This window comes from Sus scrofa, chromosome 3, assembly GCF_054392235.1.
Source record: "Sus scrofa isolate SSC_HxYL_T2T_F1_AM1 chromosome 3, Sscrofa_HxYL_maternal_Yorkshire_Landrace_v2.0, whole genome shotgun sequence".
NCBI classification, from domain to species: Eukaryota; Metazoa; Chordata; class Mammalia; order Artiodactyla; family Suidae; genus Sus; species Sus scrofa.
The window spans coordinates 101,050,292-101,071,191 of NC_139385.1; the positions used below are offsets into that span (position 1 = coordinate 101,050,292).

A 20,900-nucleotide genomic window follows, 5' to 3' on the forward strand; every position below is an offset into this window, starting at 1 on the left:
CACCCGGGAGGTATGGGGTTGTTTATATCATGAAATCACCCCTCCTGTGGATGTGGCCTCCTCTTTTTCTTCTGGAGTATGGTATGGGTTTCCGGTCCATTTGGTTGGAGATTGCTCAGTCTTTAGTTGTGAATTTTGTTGTTTTTAGGAGAGAAGTTGAGCTCCAGTCCTTCTATTCCGCCATATTAATCCCTGAATCCTATATTTTAAATGGCTGTCTTGTGTCTTATGCGAATCATAATTCAATATGCTTCTTTAAAAAGTAAAAAGATCTATAATAAATGATTGAAATTTCCATCTCAAAAATACAGAAAAATGGGAAAATAAACCTCAGTAAGAAGAAGAAAGGAAATAATAAACATGATCATAGGAGTTTCCATCATGGCACAGACAAAACGAATCTGACTAGGAACTGTGAGGTTGCAGGTTCGATTCCTGGCATTGCTCAGTGGGTTAAGGATCAGGCGTTGCCATGAGCTGTGGTGTAGGACTGCAAACACAGCTGGGATCTGGTATTGCTGGCTGTGGTGTAGTAGGCCAGCAGCTATAGCTCCAATTAGACCCCTAGCCTGGGAACTTCCATATGCTGCAGGTGTAGCCCTAAAAAGCAAAAATAAATAAATAAGATTATAGAAATCAATAAGAAAAAAAGTTTAAATAGGAATAAAAAATCAATGAAATTGAAAACAGACTTGTAAAAGATGCATAATATTGATAAAAACAAAATCAGACCAATAAGAATAAACAAAAGACACAAATACCAATATCAGAAATGAAAGAGGAGATACCACCACTTATCATAAAACATTAAAATATAATAAAAGAATATTATGAAGAACCCATAAATTAGACAATATAGAGTATATGCAAATTCTTTTTAAAAGTTGCCAAAATCCATTTATGAAGGAGTGTCTGAATAGTTCTTATCTAAGAAATAGAATTCATAGTTAAAAACACTTCCATGAGGAAAACAGGGGCTGATGTCTTTCATGAAAAATAACATCCAATAGATAAAGGAGAAATAATACCAACTTGTGCATACTCTTCAGGGAAACATGAGAAACAAACATTCTCTAGGACATTATCTAAGATTGATACTGACTCTGAAGAAGATTTCAAAACAAAACAAAACAAAAAAAAAACGAGAAAACAAAACTACAGATGAATATTCCTTCTGGACAGAGACAAAAATCCTTATTAACTCATTAGTGAATAAAATCTTACAATGTCTTCAAAGTTAATAAATCATTATGACGTGTGGTTCATTTCAATAATTAATTTCAGTAATTTTTAACATTCAAAAATGAAACAATGTATTTCATCATATTAATGAATAAAGAAGAAAAATCACATGAGGAGCTCAGTATAGGCAGAAAAAAGCTTTTAATAATGTTAAATATCCATTTGTGATATAACATCTTTTTTTTTTTCTTTTTTTTTTTTTTTGTCTTTTTGCTATTTCTTGGGCCGCTCCCATGGCATATGGAAGTTCCCAGGCTAGGGGTCGAATCAGAGCTGTAGCCCCCTGCCTACACTAGAGCCATAGCAAAGCAGGATCTAAGCTGCGTCTGCAATCTACACCACAGCTCAAGGCAACGCTGGATTGTTAACCCACTGAGCAAGGGCAGGGACCGAACCCACAACCTTATGGTTCCTAGTCGGATTCATTAAGCACTGCGCCACGAAGGGAACTCCTGTGATATAACATCTTAATAGTTTATACTATCATGAAACATTCTAAATCTGATAAATAGCCTAGAACTGGGATGGTTCTAAGAGTGTGCAGATAAATCCTCTTATAAGTAGGATGCAAAAGTATAAACTGTACAAAGGGGAGGCATAAAGGTAAGAGTGGAATAAACAGAGAAAAACCTTCTGCAAATTAGCTTTGATTACAACTCAAGTTAATATTAGAAAATGTAGGAGGCCAGTTTGCCAAAGGTTTGCCAAATACCTTTTCTACCCACAATTTTACATTCCCCCTTTATATAGTTCCTGCCGCTCTTCCAATGTTATTTGCTGTTTCTTGCTATTTGATCCTATTGAGGGGTGAGGGTTAAGTCAGGGCGGTATTTCTCCTTTGTATAATTCTCAATGTTACACAATGCCATGCTTTAGGTTTTGGGAGTACAGTGTATTCAATGCTCCTGCCATTCCCCAACTGTAAGTACAGTAATCCTCTACCAGAGGTAGTGATTTATTTTTCTGCTTCCTTCTCCAGTTGTAATGGTTTTTCAGCTGTAACCCAAGGGCAAATAACACTTCTACTACTATGACCATCGAAGCAGGTTAAATCTTTTGATCCCTAGGAGAAAGGTTTGGATAGAAATTTGTGTTCCTCCTGCAGCAGCTATTGTCCCTTTACTCTAGGCATGAAAAAAGAAGGAAGTTTTCACAGGACACTCACCAAATGTTGTGTGTGTGTGTGTGTGTGTGTGTGTGTGTGTGTGTGTGTGTGTGTGTGTGTGTGTCCGCCTTGGGATTTATGGAGTAGTGGAGTTCTCCAAGAGAGTGTTAATGCCACATTTTTTGGGCCATGCCCTCAGCACTTGAAAGTTCCGGGGACATGTACTGAATCTGTACCACAGGAGGGGCCTGAACCACAGCAGTGACAACATGGGATCTTTAACCTGCTGAGCCACCAGGGAACTCCAACACCACTTTCTTATATGTGGCTCCTGAGGGCTTCATATTCTCTCAAAATTCCATACTTAGCCTTAACCATTTTTTTTTTTTTCTGGTGGCACCCCCACCATGTGAAGTCCAGTGCTCAAACCCATGCCATAACAGTGACCCGAGCTACAGCAGTGACAATGCCAGATCCTTAACCTGCTAAGCCACCAGGGAACTCTAGCCTTCACCAGTTTTTAATTATTCTAACTGAAGTCTTCTTGCTGGCATCTCAATGCATCTTCCCCAGGTAAGCATGTGCTCACATCTTGCTGCTCCTTGCAGATGCTTGTCTCTCCTGAGATTTCAATTTAATTGATTACCTTGTGAATCAGACCTCTGATACATCTTTTGATGTCCGTCCATATTTTTGTCATTATTGTAAGGATGGAGGCATAGCTCTCTTCAGCTCTCTGTAACCCTGAACAGAATCCCAAGGTACTATATCATACTGCTATTATTATTTTTTTGGTTTGTTTTTCTTTGTTTTTGTAACCCTACCTGATTACTTCAATAGTTAAAATTAAATTTTATTTATTTTTTTATGATTTTTATTTTTGTCATTATAGCTAGTTGACAGTGTTCTGTCAATTTTCTACTATACAGCAAGAATACCCAGTGACACATACATGTATACATTCTTTTTTTTTTGTGGTTGCCAAAGGGGAGGGGGACAGAGTGGGATTGATTGGGAATTTGGGTTAACAGATGCAAACTATTGCCTTTGGAATGGATAAGCAATGAGATCCTGCTGTATAGCTCTGGGAACTATATCTAGTTACTTATGATGGAGCATGATAATGTGAGAAAAAATTAAATTTTAAATCTTATTTTAACAGCTTCACTACCAAGCATAAGATGAGGTATATGTAGCCCTCAATAAATTTGAGATTCATCAAATGAAGTAAAAGTCTGAAAGGGATATAGTTACATAATTAAGAACAATGTCTTAAACTATTCTTATCATTGGACTCAATGAATTTTTTGTTTCTTCCATAGGATTAGATTTTATTCTCCTATTGTATCTTTCCCAATTAGACTTATATATGGAATGGTAATTAAATGCCACCGAATGATCCTCCCTATTATGAAAAGCATTTTTGTTCTGGAAAAGCCAAGTATGGTGGAAGGTGTAAAAGATGATTTTATGTAGTTACCCTGCATTCTGCTTTTATCACCTATGTTATTAGCTGCTTTAACCAATAACTGAATCATCTAGAAAGCTATTAAAACACTGACTTGACTCCATCCCAAAAATAAAATTAGAAACTTTTCCATGTGATTCCATCCTGTAGTTAGGAAGGATAACCATTGTACTAATTTGCCCATTAGAAATCAATATCATGTGTATACTTAATTATCACAAGTGCAATCCACCAAAATATGAATGACTAAAACTAAAAATTTAACCAAGAGTCAAAAACTAATTATTCAAAACAATTTTTCAGTCATTGATAAAGTATTTAACAGAATAGAATCTTCCATAAGTTGTTTTAAACACATGATAATATTAGGTTAACCTATCTCCTAAATACTTTGTTGCAAGACCTCTGATTTTATCTGCATAAACTTAGGATGAGGGTGAGATAGAACAGTCAACAATGTAGGTGAACTATGATATTAGTCTTAGTAATATCATTCTAATATCTGTTTTTCCAGGGAAGACCTACACACTCTTACTCCCATTATCACATGTATTCTTTAGTTCCAGTGATATTTTCTAAGTTTCATATAGGATAGGTTAAAATATAGGTTAATTTGTCTTGTGGCAATAAGCCAATCAAAATTTCAGTGAACTAATCTCAACACAACTTTCTCATTCCTACAAAGCCTGCTGCACATCTTCATGATTTTATAAAATAACTGTCCTCTGTACCTATACAGTCAGATATCCAAACTTTAGTGGGTGCCATCATTCTACTGCTGAACTATTTCATACCCATAGTCGATGCACTTGAAATGGCAGAGAATTGGGAATGAAATTTCTGCTCCCTCAGCCCAGAAGTGATCCATGTTCATTCTGCTTATTGTCCACTATATAGTACTAGACACAAGGGTTACCTCAATCACAAGGAATTGGAGAAAATGATATTGTATGATGCTAATCATTTCTTCCCCAAAGAGTATGGATTGTTCACTACCAGGTTTCTAATTCAATTGTCAGTTAATTTTTTTTCTTTGCAAGTGGTAATTTCTCTAATAATCAGGCTGCACTGAATTTGTGTAATTCCATTTCTCTGATGTCTAGGCTTTGTGTTTTATAAATCAAATTTCCATTTGATGATTGCTTCAAATAAAATGAATATACAGCATTAAAACACTGTATAGTCACCTCATACTAAAGTATCTTAAAATATGAAAATTAAATATTCCACAATATTAACTACTTACCACACCTTCTTTATACATATTCAAGCCAAGATCAAACCATAGACTATGGTAATATGAATCAATTGCTAATCATAGAATTAACTTCCAGATTCTGGTCACTAGACCCTTCTTTTTTCCTAAGGTGTCCAACAGAAATATCCATAAAGGTCCTGGTAAAGCTCTGCTGGTTATTAACAATGAAAATTTTAACTGGTGATTAAATGTGAAATATAGAATTTAAATTTCAAAATTATAATCTTAATTTCTCAGGGGTGCTTCTCTTTTTAAAAAGTCATGTTTTTTAAACAAATACTAATCTTTTCTAAATGCTGTGGATTTAACAAATATCATCATCTAAAGCTTTGCAATGTCTATTATGCAGTAAACATTACTTAAACACCAAAATATAGTACCATGTGGCCAAAAATCAAGCTAAAAATAATTACAAACATACTTACTGATAGTGGAGTTAGGTGACCAAAATTAGTATGTCACAGTATAGAATGAAAATGTGTACAAAACAGATTAAAAGACAATTATGCCAGAAATTCTGAATTTTTAAAAACAAACAAAGACTATGTAACTGAAAAATGCAATTTATAAAATTAAGAACTCATTATATGGATTTAAATAGCAGATTAGACACAGCAAAAGCCCAAATGAGAAAACTGAAAGACACATCAATGAATACTTCTTAAACTGAAGCAAAGCAGGAACAAAGAAAGTATATAAAAGACTACTAGGGATATATGGGCCAGAGTAAAATAGCCTATTACAGATTTAATTGTAGTTTGAAAAAGAAGGAAAAAAGAAAGATATGGTGCATCAACCATATTTGAAGAAAGAATACTAATTAAATATACTAGCTCATGGATTCAAAAAATTATAAGAACACCAACCACAAGCAAATAAAAAAACACTACAGAAAGGCACAACATAGCAAAACTACTGGAAACAAGACAAAACAAAATTTAAAGGTGTACTCAAAATCCTCCTGAAAAAAGACACACTGCCCTCCAAAATAAATCAAAAGACTGACAGCCAGTAAACAATGGAATAAGACCTCTGTAAAAATAAAATAATCTCTATCTTAGAATTTCATGCCTAAACAATAGCTTTAAGAAGTAAGGTGGAATAGAAACATAATGAAACCAAAACCAAATAACAAATCAGTCAACCAAACAAACAAAATCCTGAGAAAAAGCATCAGCAGCAGAACTTCACTATAGATATACAGAAGGAATTTGTTCAGACAAAAGGAAAATAATTACAGAAATATAGGAAGGAATGAAAACCAACAGAATAAATATATGAATTAATGTAAATAAAGATTGTTATATACACATAAAAAGGTATACAATAAAAATGTTAACTCTATAGACTATTGTAAGAAATAACTGAAATACAGTATTCTAAGTTTTTAGTATTTTCAGACACATTTTAACATTATTAAATTGTATATGATTATAAGATATGTTTAATCCCTAAACTATTTTTAAAAACAGTTGCTCAACAAATATAAAGTTAATGCAAAATTGGTAAAAAGGGATATGGAATAACAACATATAATCTAAAACACAGAAAGATGGGAGAGGAGGAAAAAAACACAAAATAGAAACACAGTAGGTATAAGGTCAAATATATAGTTTTTACATGTATTATTATTGTAAACTGAATATCTCAAAGCAGATCTTTTTTTTCTTTTTTTTGTTTTGTCTTTTTAGGGCCACATCCATAGCATATGGACTGTTCCCAGGCTAGGAGTCTAATTGGAGCTGTAGTCACTGGCCTATACCACAGCCACAGTAATGCCAGATCTGAGCCACGTCTGTGACCTACAGCACAGTTAATGGCAATGCAGACCCTTAACCCCTGAGCAAGGCCAGGGATCAAACCTGTGTCCTCATGGATACTAGTCAGATTTATTTCCTCTGACAAGAACTTCTCAAAGTAGATTTTCAGTATGAATACGCCAAATATTTAAAAATAAAAAGATTTAAAATACACTACAAAAATAGTAATCAAAGAAAATTGGTATAGCTACACCATACCATATATATATATACCCACAATATCAATGAATTGTATAATAATGTAGACAGTAATGTCAGAATTACTAGAGATAAAGATGGATATTTTACAATAATAAAGATTTCAGTCACTCAGGTAGATACGGTGATGATTATAAACATATGTCTCTAGTAGTTTAATATAGATAAGCAATATTAGACATAAATAAATGAAATGAAAACAGTAGCCACATCTATAATTACTGTGGGTGATATTAAAACACTTATCCCACAAAACTTATACAACAAATAAATGTAGTGAAGGTAGAGAAAATACGAGCATGATTAAAAATATGTTTTAGCATGATGATGTGAGAAAAAAGAATGTATATATATGTGTGTGTGTGACTGGGCCACCTTGCTGTATAGCAGAAAATTGAGAGAACACTGTAAACCAGCTATTACGGGAAAAATAAAAATCATTTACAAAAATAAATGAATAAATGCGTATGAAAAAAGTATTCACATCCATGTAAAAACCTATCCAAAAGAGATAAAAACATGTTCATAATTAACATTAGATATATATTTTTATATATTTTGGATCATAAAGTGTATCTAAACAAAATCAGTGAATAAGATCATAAAGTATAATTAAACAAAACTCAAGATATTTTCCAACTATAGAAAAATAAATAACAAAAAGTTAATTAGAAAGTCTCCAACTGTTAGGAATTAAACAACTTACTTCCAAACAACCCATAGGTCAAAGAAAAATTTATAACAGAAATTAGAAAATATTTTAAACGGAAGGGAAATGAAGATAAGAGAATGAGAACATTTGTGGAAAATAGCAAAAACAATGCCTACAGGGATATTTATAACCATAAGTATATATTAGAGAATAACAAAGACTGAAAATCAACAATCTAATAAGCATCTACCCTAAGATGTTGAGAAATGTATGATAGCAAAGTAAAAGCAGAAAATAATAAAGATAAGAGAATTCAATGAAAGATAAAAATGCATAAAATAATACATTTACATAGATGTGGTTCTTTGAAAATATGGATGATTCTAATAAAATATTAGCAAGGTCAATCAAAGAAAAAATGAAAAAAAAGCTACAAACATCACATACAAAGTCTTATCACTCTGGATCGTATACATATGAAAATTAAAATAAAAAGAGATTAACACATTACACCAATACATTTGACAATTATTGAGAAAAATGTTGGAGTTCCTGTTGTGGTGCAGCGGAAACAAATCCAACTAGGAAACATAGGGTTTCCAGTTCAATTCCTGGCCTCGCCCAGTGGGTTAAGTATCCACTGTTGCTGTGGCTGTGGCTGTGGCTGTGGCTGTGGCTGTGGCTGGAAGCAACAGCTTCGATTGGACCCCTAGCCTGGGAACCTCCGTATGCTGCAGCCCTGACAAAAAAAAAGAAAAGAAGAAAAATCTTTGAAAATTATATTCCGAGACTGACACAATAATAGGAATATGAATATTGCTACACCTACGAAGAAAAAAATACAATTTACTATTTAAATCCTCTTAGTAAAAAGACTACTTCACCAAAAAATTATTTCAAATATTGAAGAAACCAAGCCAAACTTGTAACAGTAGTGTAGATTGTGTGTGTTTGTGTGTGTGTGTATACAGCAGTCATTGCAAACCTTGATACCAAAATCCGAACAAGAAGATTTAATTTTTTTCTCAAGCAACTCTCCATTTTAAAAATTTCTTTACCTGAATATTTTAATCATAATTATTTCAAAGTTTTTATCAGTTAAGTCCATTATCTAGATCATCTATGAGTGAGTCTGTAAATATCAAATAATGATTCTCTTGATTTTTACCTTGATTTCCTCATCCTTGGAACTTCAGGTTTGTTTGGTTGGCTCTTTTAAGTCATGTTGCATAAAAATTGTAGAGGTTCTAGATTACACAGTCTTTCCCCAGCGGAGGCCCACTCTTCCCTTCTGTAGGTAGATAAAGCAGCAAGGGAATCAATTTGATCCTATCTTAAATAGACTTTAGTGGAAGCAGGGTTGCAGTTTTAGGCTCAATTTACTTCTCACAATAAGCAAGTCCTTGGGACATAGATTCCAAAGTTTTCAGGTTAGAGTTTAGTCGACTCACCAGGAGGACTGCTTCTCTGGAACATCCAGACTTTGTATTACCATGTCTAGGATACTTTTAAACATTTCTCTGCTTTTCAAAATATTGTTGTGCCTACCAATCCACCCAGATTCAGAATCTGTCTATTGTCTTGAAAGAGAAATTGGCAGTGTGTCTAAAGCCATTCAAATGTCCAAAGTTGTCTCTTTCGCCCAAGTGTCAGTGAATTGTAGCCCATGAGCCTAATCCAGTTTACTAACTGTTCCATAACCTATGAGCTAAAAAAGGTGCTTACATTTTAAACGACCGGAAAAATAAAAGAACAATATTTCATGAAATGCGAAATTATTCAAAATTAAAATCTCATAGTGCACTGGAATACAGCAACACCCTTTCACATCTATCATCTAGTGCTACTTTGGCTACAGCGGCAGAATTATCTGCCACAGAGAAAAAAAAAACTTACTCTCTGGCCCTTGACAGAAAAAATAAAAATTGTTACCCCCTATTCTAATCTATAAAACCTCCAGAAGTTCTGAAAGTTTCTGTCCAAGCAAGGCCCAGATTCTCATTGAAAGCCTATAGGAAAAAAAAAATTGGTTTCAGATTGTAAATTCATCACTCATATTTCTCTCATTCCAAAATCTGTACCCCCAAAGTGTTTTTTTTTTTGTTTTTTTTTTTTTGTTTTTTTTTTTTTTTTTGCTTCAAACATGCTCTGATTTCTTTAAATAGATACATAGTTTTTTTTCTTTTATCTACCTTTTGCTACTTTATCTGGTTTTTCCTGACAGGAGCAATCATATACAACAAACTCTAACACTCTATTTGCAAATGGAAGACAACCATTAATTTTAAGAGCTGGGTTATTGACATTTTTCATTTTGCTTATTATAAGAGGTATCCAGGGGGAAAAGCCAAAAAATACTTAGTCATTGGAGAGTTTCTGGTTTGAAAGGAGCCAACAAATCTGGTTCAATCCCCTATTTTGCAGATTAATAAATCATGGCTTATCAAAAGGTTTGAACAGTTTGTCAGGATCTACCTTTAGATTTTAGTAGTCAGGAGTTGAGTCCTAAACCTCTGGATTTCAGAGACTTTTCTCTGTTGCCCTCTGTCCTTTGTGTGACCTTCACTGAATATGTGCATATGTGTATACAAGTTTAGTTAAAGTAGTATGCTTGCTGAGTGTGAGTATGACTGTGTGTGTGTGTGTACACTTACCTTTCAAGATCTATGCACATTTTTATTACTAAAACAATTGGATAACTCTCTGACATTTGAAGTTATTGAAAGTTATCTTTAAGCTCTTTTGTTTGTTCTTCCCAAGAGGGAATATTGTCTTCCTACCTTGTTTGGTAAAATAAAATTATCGAGGATGTTTTTAGGTCAGCTTCAATTTATCCAAAGGGATTTAAATATTATTTTTGAAGTAAAAGTGCAAAGTGTCATTTAAAAAATACCGTTAATGAGAAAAATTCTGACAGATTCCCAGCGATAGTGTCACTGCACACTAGCTCTTTATTCAAGGCACCAATTAAGTAAAAAATTACATTGAACTTGTCAGAAAGAAATATTTTAAAAATTTTTATTCAGCTTTTATAATTTTAAGCAGAGTTGATCTTCTAACGCCAAATAATATATGCTTACACTTGCTTCCATATACTTAGTGATCTAAGTAGACTGACATATCCTGTATAGAATACAGTGGAAGCACTAAAATAAATTTATTTCTTATTGTAGAAAACTAACCAAAAAATGAGGCCAAGAATGATACCAAATGTATCTTATACTACATCAACTTTTTCACTGGCACTAAATAACATTTACTAAAAGTATTATGTTGAATATTTTTAGCATCCAAGACAGATGTATCAGACTCTCTTTGCTAATATACTTGAGTACATTTATATTTAAAATTTATACAAATTTTCATATTTTTCATGAAATCCTTTAGAATTAAATATTCTAGCTATTTTTTACTATTAAAATTTATTGCAATAGGGCAGAACTCAGGACTAGGCATAATTATTTTGCTAGTGTTCTCCTTTCTACTGACAGTAATAATCCCTAACAAATATCTATTATTTAAATAAAACCTCTCAGGCTTAGCTAAATATCTTTCGTCTTTTATGCTAATAGTAATTTACTCTCAAGGTTAGCATAATACCCACATGGTTAAACTTAGTGGGACAACAACTGATGGTTTTCCAGTATTTGCCACTTTTACTGTATTGACTTATACTATCATTGAAACAGAACATCTTGTTTATATTTGGATTTTTTTTGTATAAACAGAAACTTCTGAGTAGATTAAAATAACTTATTACTTCAATTTCTGTAAAAGTTTGTAGAGTCTTATGTGCCCAGTATTGGAAGAAAAAATATCAAGCTTCCTTTTTATACTGATCTTCCTGGAACTGGAAAAGATAGGAGAAATGAAGCAGGGCGCAAGTTTAATCCAAGATAGTCCTCAAAGTAATATAAAATGCACCCACAAGACAGATACAAATGTGGAACAAACATATAGATTCTTAAGTTTACATGAAATTTATTTAATTATTTCCCACAGTCATGAGCATGCTTTAAATACTGATCAAACAATTTTCTTGATGAATCACAATAGCATGTTGAGTAGGCATACAATAAACAGTCATTGAAGGACTGCCTGATTTAATGAATGGAAGCAAAATTATAAAGAACAAGGTAAATATGAAATGTTGAAAAGAAAAAGATGGGATTAGTAAGTAGCAAAGAACCACTTCCTGGTTTTGAATTCTGTGACACATTTTAAATGATTGTTTTATATATATAAATCTCACAAGAGGTTAGATATGCTGCAACCAAGAATAATGATCAAATTTTAGTGGCTTAAAACAACAGATCACCATTACTAGCTTATCCTATCTGCTCAACACGTACATGTTGGGAACTTACTATTTCAGGTAGATGAAGGGCTTATTTTGTGTGTTTCCATGATCACCATGGAATGGGGAACAAGGCTATAGGATGCAGCACCTGATGTGAAATGCCTCAGTCCAAAATTTGGTCTACACCTATATGGCTACTCACATGGTCCCACTTAACTTTAAGGGGCAGAAAAGTACAACTATTTGTGTGTCTGGGGGAACTGTATAACAGAGTGAATGGTAATGTCTGCCATCGCAGGGCATTTTCTAAATCAGGAAAGATATGGCACAACCAAAGACTAAGAGCTAGAATTTATTCAAAGTAGAAAATAAACCTCTAAAACAGCCTTCCATCTGTCAAGAAAGATCACATGGTCTATGAGAGTCTGAAAATCTGCCACTTATTAATTATGAAGTTAATGGATTTGGACTTGACACAATTAGTAACAGAGAATAGATTTTATAAAATAGTGAAATAAAAGGATGAAACTATCAACCATTACCATATACGCATTCGGTGATTGATAATGCTGGTATTTTTGCTTTGCTTAACTGGTAGTGGGAGAAGGCAGAGTTACAGTAAAAAGAGCCAATAAACCTGTCACAGTAGTTCAGGTAAGAAGTAAGATTTGGACTTAGGTTTGTAATTCTGTTAAGAAAATGGGGGGAAAAATGCCACCACCACTGCCACACACACAGGAGAAAATCTAGACCTTTTTAATGAATGGAGATATCCAAAATTTGATAATATATTTAATTTTAAAGGAAAAAAAGGAGACTTAGAAACAGAGTTCAAGGTTATACACTTTAGGGGTTGAGAGAAAGTGTATTAGTATGTTTATACATGAGTACAAGAGAGCCAATACAATACAAACAATTTTTTAAACAAATCCAACCATTTGAACAATTTTACCATTAGTGAAAATCATGTCAATGTAGAAATAAGGTAAGACAAATGAAGATTCTCTATAGGCTTTGAATAGCAATATGAAATTAAGGGTGAGATAATTTTCTATTCATGGAAGTTATTCTGCTTTGAAATTTACTCATATGCTCAGATATGTTAGAAAGGTAATGCACTCTCTAATGTGGTTTTTAAAATGCACAGCGTGACTGGCATGGTTTAAACATAACGTTTAGTTGCAATATCACCCCAAATTATCTTAGCAGGGAGAGCTGAGGCAAACCACCAATTTTGCCTCCACATGTATTCCAGATATATAAAAATGGATAAATTGGCTTCTTTTGTGCTCTCCTTGCTACATGTCTTTATGAGCAGTGAAATTGTGTAGATGGAGATTTCAGCTCACAGAGAGGCTTCTAGAGCAAAGCCACAGGAGTTAGCAACTCACAGGGCAACCTGGACAGCAAATAGAATCCAGCAGTCATGCTGAAGAAGGTGTGTATAGATTAGAAGGTAGAAGATAGTTATTTTAAGCAGCAAACTTCAAGTGTCTGTATTCCCATGGGGGAAAGAGAAACACTATGAATAGTGGGCATTCTAGGAAAGATTAATTTGGATTTTCAAACAGCAGTTTCTCAAAATGTTATCAACAGGTTCCTAAGACTTGATAAGGAGTTATTTTACAGTTTTCTATCATTATAACTGTATGATCTTTAACAAGTCACTTAACCTCCCTGCACCTCAGATTCTTTCTCTGCAAAATAGGAATAATGTCTGAAGATCAGAGAGTAAATCAGCAGATCACATGAGATTTCTCCTCACTTTAGGATGTATAGTTCTACAGTTCACAAAGGCCGCTATCCATGTGGTGCACAAAGGCCTATACCTATAATGAGTCTCCATTATAATTCTTTAACCTTTAACAATATTCTGGATTCTCAGCTAGCTCTGCCCTGACTTGGGGATGGCTAGGAATTAAGTACCTATTTCTTACTGTGCTAAAAGAATTGAATATAAATGGATTAAATTCTTAACCTACTGCTTGATGTATAGTAACTATTCAATAAGTATTAGTGTTGGTGGGAGTGTTGACAGTCACACTGAAATAGTCATTGTGCTAATGGTGTTTTCAACCTTTTTGCTGATCCAATCCAACATAATATACTAATTCTCCAGCCATTAACAAGTGCCATAAATTTATTGTCCCCAAGATCCTGCCATGCATTATTATTCCTTATCTTGCTTTCCTCTTTTTCCCTTGGTCTCATTTCTTGTATTAGATCCTAAGTTTGACTTACCAGTTTTTACAGGAACAAAGATCTGTGCAAGAACTCTAAGGAGTGTGGTATGGTTGGATTTTTTTTTTTTTTTTTTTTTTTTTTTTTTTTTTTAATGGCTGCCCCCATGGTGGCATATGGAAGTTCCCAGGCCAGGAACTGAATCTGAGTCACAGCTGTGACCTAGGCTGCAGTTGCAGCAATTCAGGATCCTTTAACCACCGAGCGGTTAGAACCTGTGCCTCCATAGCAACCCAAGCTGCTGCAGTCGGATTCTTAACCCACTGTGCCACAGCAGGAACTCCTGTGGTTGGATTCTTAATGTCTGCTTCGACCTTACTGATGCAGGTGATCATGTGGACCTCTACTGGCTTGAGCCTGTAACCCAATGTTCTGCAATATCCTCTCTTGCCTCCAGGGCACCATCAATCTCACTCTATCTGTACAGTTTTTACTCTTTCCAGGGAAGCTGATAATAGATCACACTTTAATCCTAATTTTTGAAAAATTCAGAAGAGAAAAGAGAAGACAGAATACCACCTTTTACATGGTGGATGTTGGAGATTTTGGGTTTCAGTAAGAGATAAATGAACTTCCTAACAAAGAACCTCAGAATCAGACAAGCCCAAATGGGAGTAGTTGCTGCTGGAGGAAATAGTATTGAAGAGGAAAACAGTGTCGGGCTGAGCCTGGATGTCCCAAATATGCCAGTAGGAGAAGTGAATAAAGGTGAAGAGAGAGATTAGAAGCAATCTTAAAGGGAAAAGTCCCTCATTGGGGAAGCCAGAAATGGCTCTCTTATAGTTGTCTGTCTTTCCCCTCTGAAGACTGATCTCTACATCTTGGCCACATTTGAACTAAATTCTGTAATAGTTATTAAGACTTTCTATATTTTATTTGTGATAGCAGTAAGGGAATAATGTAAGCCCTCTATAAAACCTTTACTTTTTATGGAATTCCATATTAGAGTAAATGGAAATACAAATTTGTGTTGTTCATAATATGGATTTAGCAAACATAATATTTGGTGTTAATTAAAAACAGACTCTGGAGAGAGCTGAAAGTGCAATATTCTCCCTTAAGACAAAATAAAAGAACATTTATTTTTAAAAATAGGCTTATATGAGTTTGTATGTAAATATAAGAGATAAAGAAAATAATTTTTTGAGTAACAGGCATTTATTCACTATTTGTCATATTTCCCTATGTTATGATAATATCCTTTAAAATATGTGACTTAGGTATCATTTCTGCTGCTTATTTGTCACAGTGTTATGTCCTCTAAGAACTTTTTTTCCTTGTATATAAGATAATGCTGCTGGTCATCATCAAGCACTTTCAGGATTTGAATTCATTAAAATATTTTAATAAGGATGAAAAATATTTCATTTTGAAGTGTATCCTAAGGGTTCCGCAGGGATTGGTGGCAAATAATAAATTAACAGAAAAGGAACTTAATATAATGTCAGGCAGTAAAACAATGCAAATAAATTATACAGGTTTCATCTCTACTAATTATGAGTTAGAAAAATAGAACAGGAAATCTGACAGGACTTGCTTTTTCTTCCCCTTCTGTTAAAATCTCAGTGGCCTTGTGGTGGTGTTGGTGGCGTGTACATCACTTGAAAAGGTGAAGGTGATCTCTACTCCTGCAACTATATTCTTTTTATGCATATTTATAGCCACTGCCAACGTTCCAGAGATGTTTCAGAGGCACACAGGACTCTTGCAGCAATATAATAAGGAGACTTCACTAGGCACTAGTACTGAAAAAAACATGTGCTAAGCAGTTTATGTGGGCATCTCCTTTAGTCTTTCAGGTATTCTAACATGGGTACTATTATTAACCCCCACCCTTAAAAAATAACTTTTTGAAAAACAAGAGGTTATGTATCTTTTCAAGAACACACTGCTGAAAGGGTCAAAGATAGGATTTTAAACTCTCGTCTGTTTGGCTTAGCCATCCCCTAAGCCAGTGGATTTCAAAGTACTCACAAGGGGATAAGCAAATAGATATACTAGGGAGTAGATAAAAAACATTAAGAAACATACTTTTTAATTTAATCTCATCTTTTAAATTTTTATTTTTGCATATGCTTTAGACAACAAATGACATTTATTAAAATATTATATACACCTATTTATAAGGTATATATATATAAATTTAGTGTGTTCAATTTTTGTTATATTTTTATTTTATTGATACAGATACATGATAAATGATACACAGAGAATGGGCTAACCAATTAGTTGCATTTGCAAGATTAACAAAATAATTATTCAAGGTTTACCCTACCTCTTTATGCTTCTTCATTTTCTGACATACTCACTTTCCTAATCTCTAGGCAGCCAATATCCTCATGTTATGTGCCAGACATCCACATATGCCTTTGGTGTCCCTTAACAACCTCCCTTTCAGTTCAGGTTTTTCCTTCTCGTGCTATTTCCCTGCCCTGTCCTCAATAATGCTCCCTGGATCTCAGTGTAAAACAAACAAATGATCCATTAATGTAATGACACAGATTGCTGATAAGTAATGACATTACCTGTTTAGCACATCTATATTTAAAAGTGAGGTCTCTTATGTAAAGTAAAACTCTTGAAGAGTGGAGGGAAAAAATCATTCTTTTATTCATTTCTTTACCAAAGATATGCATACCAGTTACTTGGATTAGTCAAGGACTGTACGAATGCATGTTTTTGAATGGTATTTTCTTTTTGCAACATTAGTGAAATCCTATAAAACATGCATTTTTTTTTAAAATGAAGTTATCCTAGATGCCGTCTTCTCTCATATTCATCTTTTCTCCAGTTATTTTTCATGTCAAATTTGATAATTTCTGTGTGAACATATAATAATATTTTTAGCATTAAAAAAATTCAAACTGCCAAAGACTCAATGAAGAATATTCTTAGTCATATTTTTTACATGGCAGGAATTAGCTTCCAATCATTTAGGGCTTTAGGAAAAAAGACCTACAATCTCTTTGAGATATCAATGCTATGTCAGTTTGTATTAGTTGTGAAAATGATCACCAGGCTGAAATGAAAACAACTAGATATTTGATACATTTTGGTTCCTATGAATCCTCTTTACTTATAAATTCACGTGCTGGAGAGATACTGAAGATACTACCAGTGAAAGCAGAATTTTTCTGCATTGTCTATGGAGAGAGAGAGTAGAATAAAACAATGGAAACTATGAAAAAAGATTATAAATAATGTGAGTGAATTCAGCTTATATCTGGTAGGATTGTTCAATTATTTGCAAACTCTGATTTAAATGTAATTCCCTTTTCTTCTTTTTGGGAGAAAACCATGTTCACTGCCATGCTTCCAATGATCCATCTCAGGGAGCACTATAATTTAGCACTCTAGACATCATAGATAGGAGAGATAAAGAACTGACAAAACATTCCCATAAGAGGCTGTGCTCAATCCCAAAGGTCTTTTCTATATGTCAGAAAGTTAGACTATTGAGTCAAGCACAGAAATGGGTTGAAAACAACACACATGCAGAGATGTTGAATACTGTATATTAAGGACACATAATGAACATGTGGTGCATTACACTAGAAACATATTTCAAAATGTTATTGTTCTTCCAAGGTTTGTCTGTATCAAAATATGAACTACATTAATCCTATTGGTACATTATGCTACTTAATCTCTTCTGCATCTTCCAAAAGGTCAAATTACTCTCTCAAAAGATTTAAAGCATTGAAGCTATATGCTGACATATTTATGTATTTTTTTACTTTAAAACTTAAAATGTTGAGATTTGAGTTAGGCTATTAATTTATGTCTTAGAAGAGATAGACAAATTTTAACTAACTTCAATTCTTTACAGAATAATTCCTCCTTTTTTGATCTAACACCATTTATCATTAAAAGAACAGTTTGTATGTGTGTGTCTGTGTGTGTTACATAGTTCTGTCTAGATAAATTGGAATAGGAAAAAAATCCTTCTGTAGCCAGTCTCTCTAATGAAAATAGATTTTTCTGTATTTGTTTACTGAATGAGAGGCTAATTATCTCCATGTTCACGTGCCTACAGTTTGAATTTGTTAAATTCTGAGTTGAGCACAAATTTGTAGCCACATTATTTTATACTATCATACTGTTTGTTACAACCTTTTTACTAAATATATTATATGCAAAAAGGGTGATTCTCCTCCTAATTTATAGATGTGCATATCAATAAAAAACAAACTTCGAAAATACAAAGTCATATTGGAAGACTAGTGAAGAACCAATTATAAATGGAAAATCATTGATATTTGTTGTTGGGATGAACATTACTTATTTATATACATTTGTTTTATCTATTTGCATGTGAATCAGGTTTATAAAACCATAATTTATTTAAGAGAATAAGGAGAATCAAGCAACACTAACTTCAAAACATTGATTATTCTATACTTTTGATTGTGAAATAAACCCATGAATCCATTTAATAACAGACTCAGATTTATAAGTTATGACAGAATGGTTTAAAAAGTTTTTCACTCAAGTAAAAAAAAAAAAAATCATTAAAATGTTTTTTCCCAAAGTAAGAGACAAAACTGGTTTACAGGAGACACCTTTAAGATGAGTTTTCTTTTTGTGGGCTTCTGCCTTGGGAAAGAAATGGAATAGCAAGAATCTAAAAGTAAAGGATTTTCAGTCCTTTATAAAAAATAATCTCTACCAATTAAAGGCAAACCTGTCATATTATCTCAATGGGAGGTATTTATGTATTTACTTTAATAAGCCTTAAAGAACACTACTGATCTTTTATGAATTTGAGTTTACTTTTCTTGAGTGTATTTTAAAATTATACTTTCCTTACAATTAATGAATGAATACTTATACATTATTATTAAATAACTCCACATTTGAATCAGGTTTCTTTTCTTTTCACTTAATTTTTTCCGCTGATATTTTCACTTAGTTGTCATGTCTCTTTAGACTCCTTTGGTGGTTACAGTTTCTCAGATTTTTCTGTTTTTGATGACCTTGACTGTTTTGAAGAATACTGGTCAGACATTCTATACAATAGCCCTCTATTGGAATTTGTCTGATGTTTTTCTCATGGTTAGATTGAGGTTATCAGTTTTTGAGAGAAAAGCAAAAAAAAATAAACTACTTTTTCATTATATCATATTAAGGGGCCATACTATTAAACATGATTTTTCACGTCTAATGTTATTATGACCACCTTGCTAAAGTAATGTTTTTCAGGCGTCTCCATCATAAAGTTACTCTCTTTTTACCCCCTTTTTCACACTATACTCCTTAGAAGGAAGCTTCTATGCCCAGACCATATTTAAAGACTGGGAAGTCATGCTCTTTATCCTTTAAGGTGGAGTATTTATATAAATTATTTTGAATCCTTCTGTACAGCATATTTTTTTCTTATCTCAGATTTATTTATTTACCCATTTCTTTGTTTAAATCAATATGGATTCACGGATGTCTCTTTTATGCCTTCATATATAATCTAACTAATCTAACACTACTTTATTATTGTTATTTAAGTGTTTTCCAGTTTCATCCATTGAGTGTTCTTTCAGACAGTTTCTGTGTCCCTTTGACTTTCACTCATTGTTGTGTTTCATTATTATTTTGAGAATTTTTTTACTTTCTAGCACTACAATATCTTTGAAACTCATATATTGTACCCCAGTCTCAGAATCAGTCATTTCTCTAAGAAGTTCTTCCTTTAAATTGCAGAATGTTCTTAAAAATCAAACACTGGATGCTGGATATGCTTGTTGTTACTGGGTTTTCATAGCAGTTGAGTCATCTTCACTGACAATGCAAGGAAATACATGTCTGTACTAGCTCTGTATGGTACTATAATGGTGGATATATGATGTTATCCATCTATAAATATTTATATGTAACTGTGTCTAAATAAGCTAAATATGAGCTTATATTGATGTCTCCAACTCTAAACCATCACTATATGGATCATTCTTGCCTCTTCCTCTTGTTTATTTGTAAATTATCATCCTTACAATGAGTAACCTGGCTCCTAGCATCTGCCATCTATTTCTTAATTGTTTGAATTCCATTATACGTATGTAGAGTATCAGAATTGTTAACCCATTCCCCAGTTGGGGGGGGGGGGGACTGCATCACTAAAGAACACTGCTTATGGGCAATTTGTTTTACTTTTAGTCTCACAGATCCCACTCATTTCTAGTTACTTAGATCAGTATCTTTTCTTCCCACTCAATTCAGTAAAGTTGTTTCATGTATTTGTAATACAGTTATATTGTTTTGTCATGCTGAATTTTTCCTGGTATTTACCCAACCTCCTAAATGTTTTTAACTGCATTCAATAAAGTTCACTTTGTAAAGTTCTTTGGATTTTGATGAATGGATAACATCATATATCCACCATTATAGTACCATACAGAATAGTTTCATCATACTGAAACTACATGTTATAAATTTTTTACTGCACTAAGAAAAATTCACTGTGCCTCATTCATTCAAATTTCACGCTCCTGCTTTGAACTCGCAGCACCTCTGATCTTTTTAATACTGTAGTTTTGCCTTTCCGGGAATGTCATGTAATTGGAAACACACCATACATACCCTCCGCAGGTTGGATGCTTTCACATAACAATATATATTTTAGGTTCAT

General features: G+C 33.3%; 1 long non-coding RNA gene across 4 annotated transcripts in view; it reads right to left on the reverse strand.

The window, feature by feature from the left end:
* The window catches only part of LOC110260015 (uncharacterized), a 645,415-nt gene that overhangs the window by 419,989 nt on the left and 204,526 nt on the right, over positions 1 to 20,900 (reverse strand). For 2 of the 4 annotated variants that reach the window (XR_014841967.1, XR_014841968.1), the window contains exon 3: positions 8,912 to 9,034. This is a non-coding gene — a long non-coding RNA (uncharacterized LOC110260015). Of the gene's footprint in view, positions 1 to 3,311; positions 9,035 to 20,900 lie in introns of those variants that run through there. The other 2 variants (XR_002342722.2, XR_014841969.1) reach the window with 2 other exon arrangements.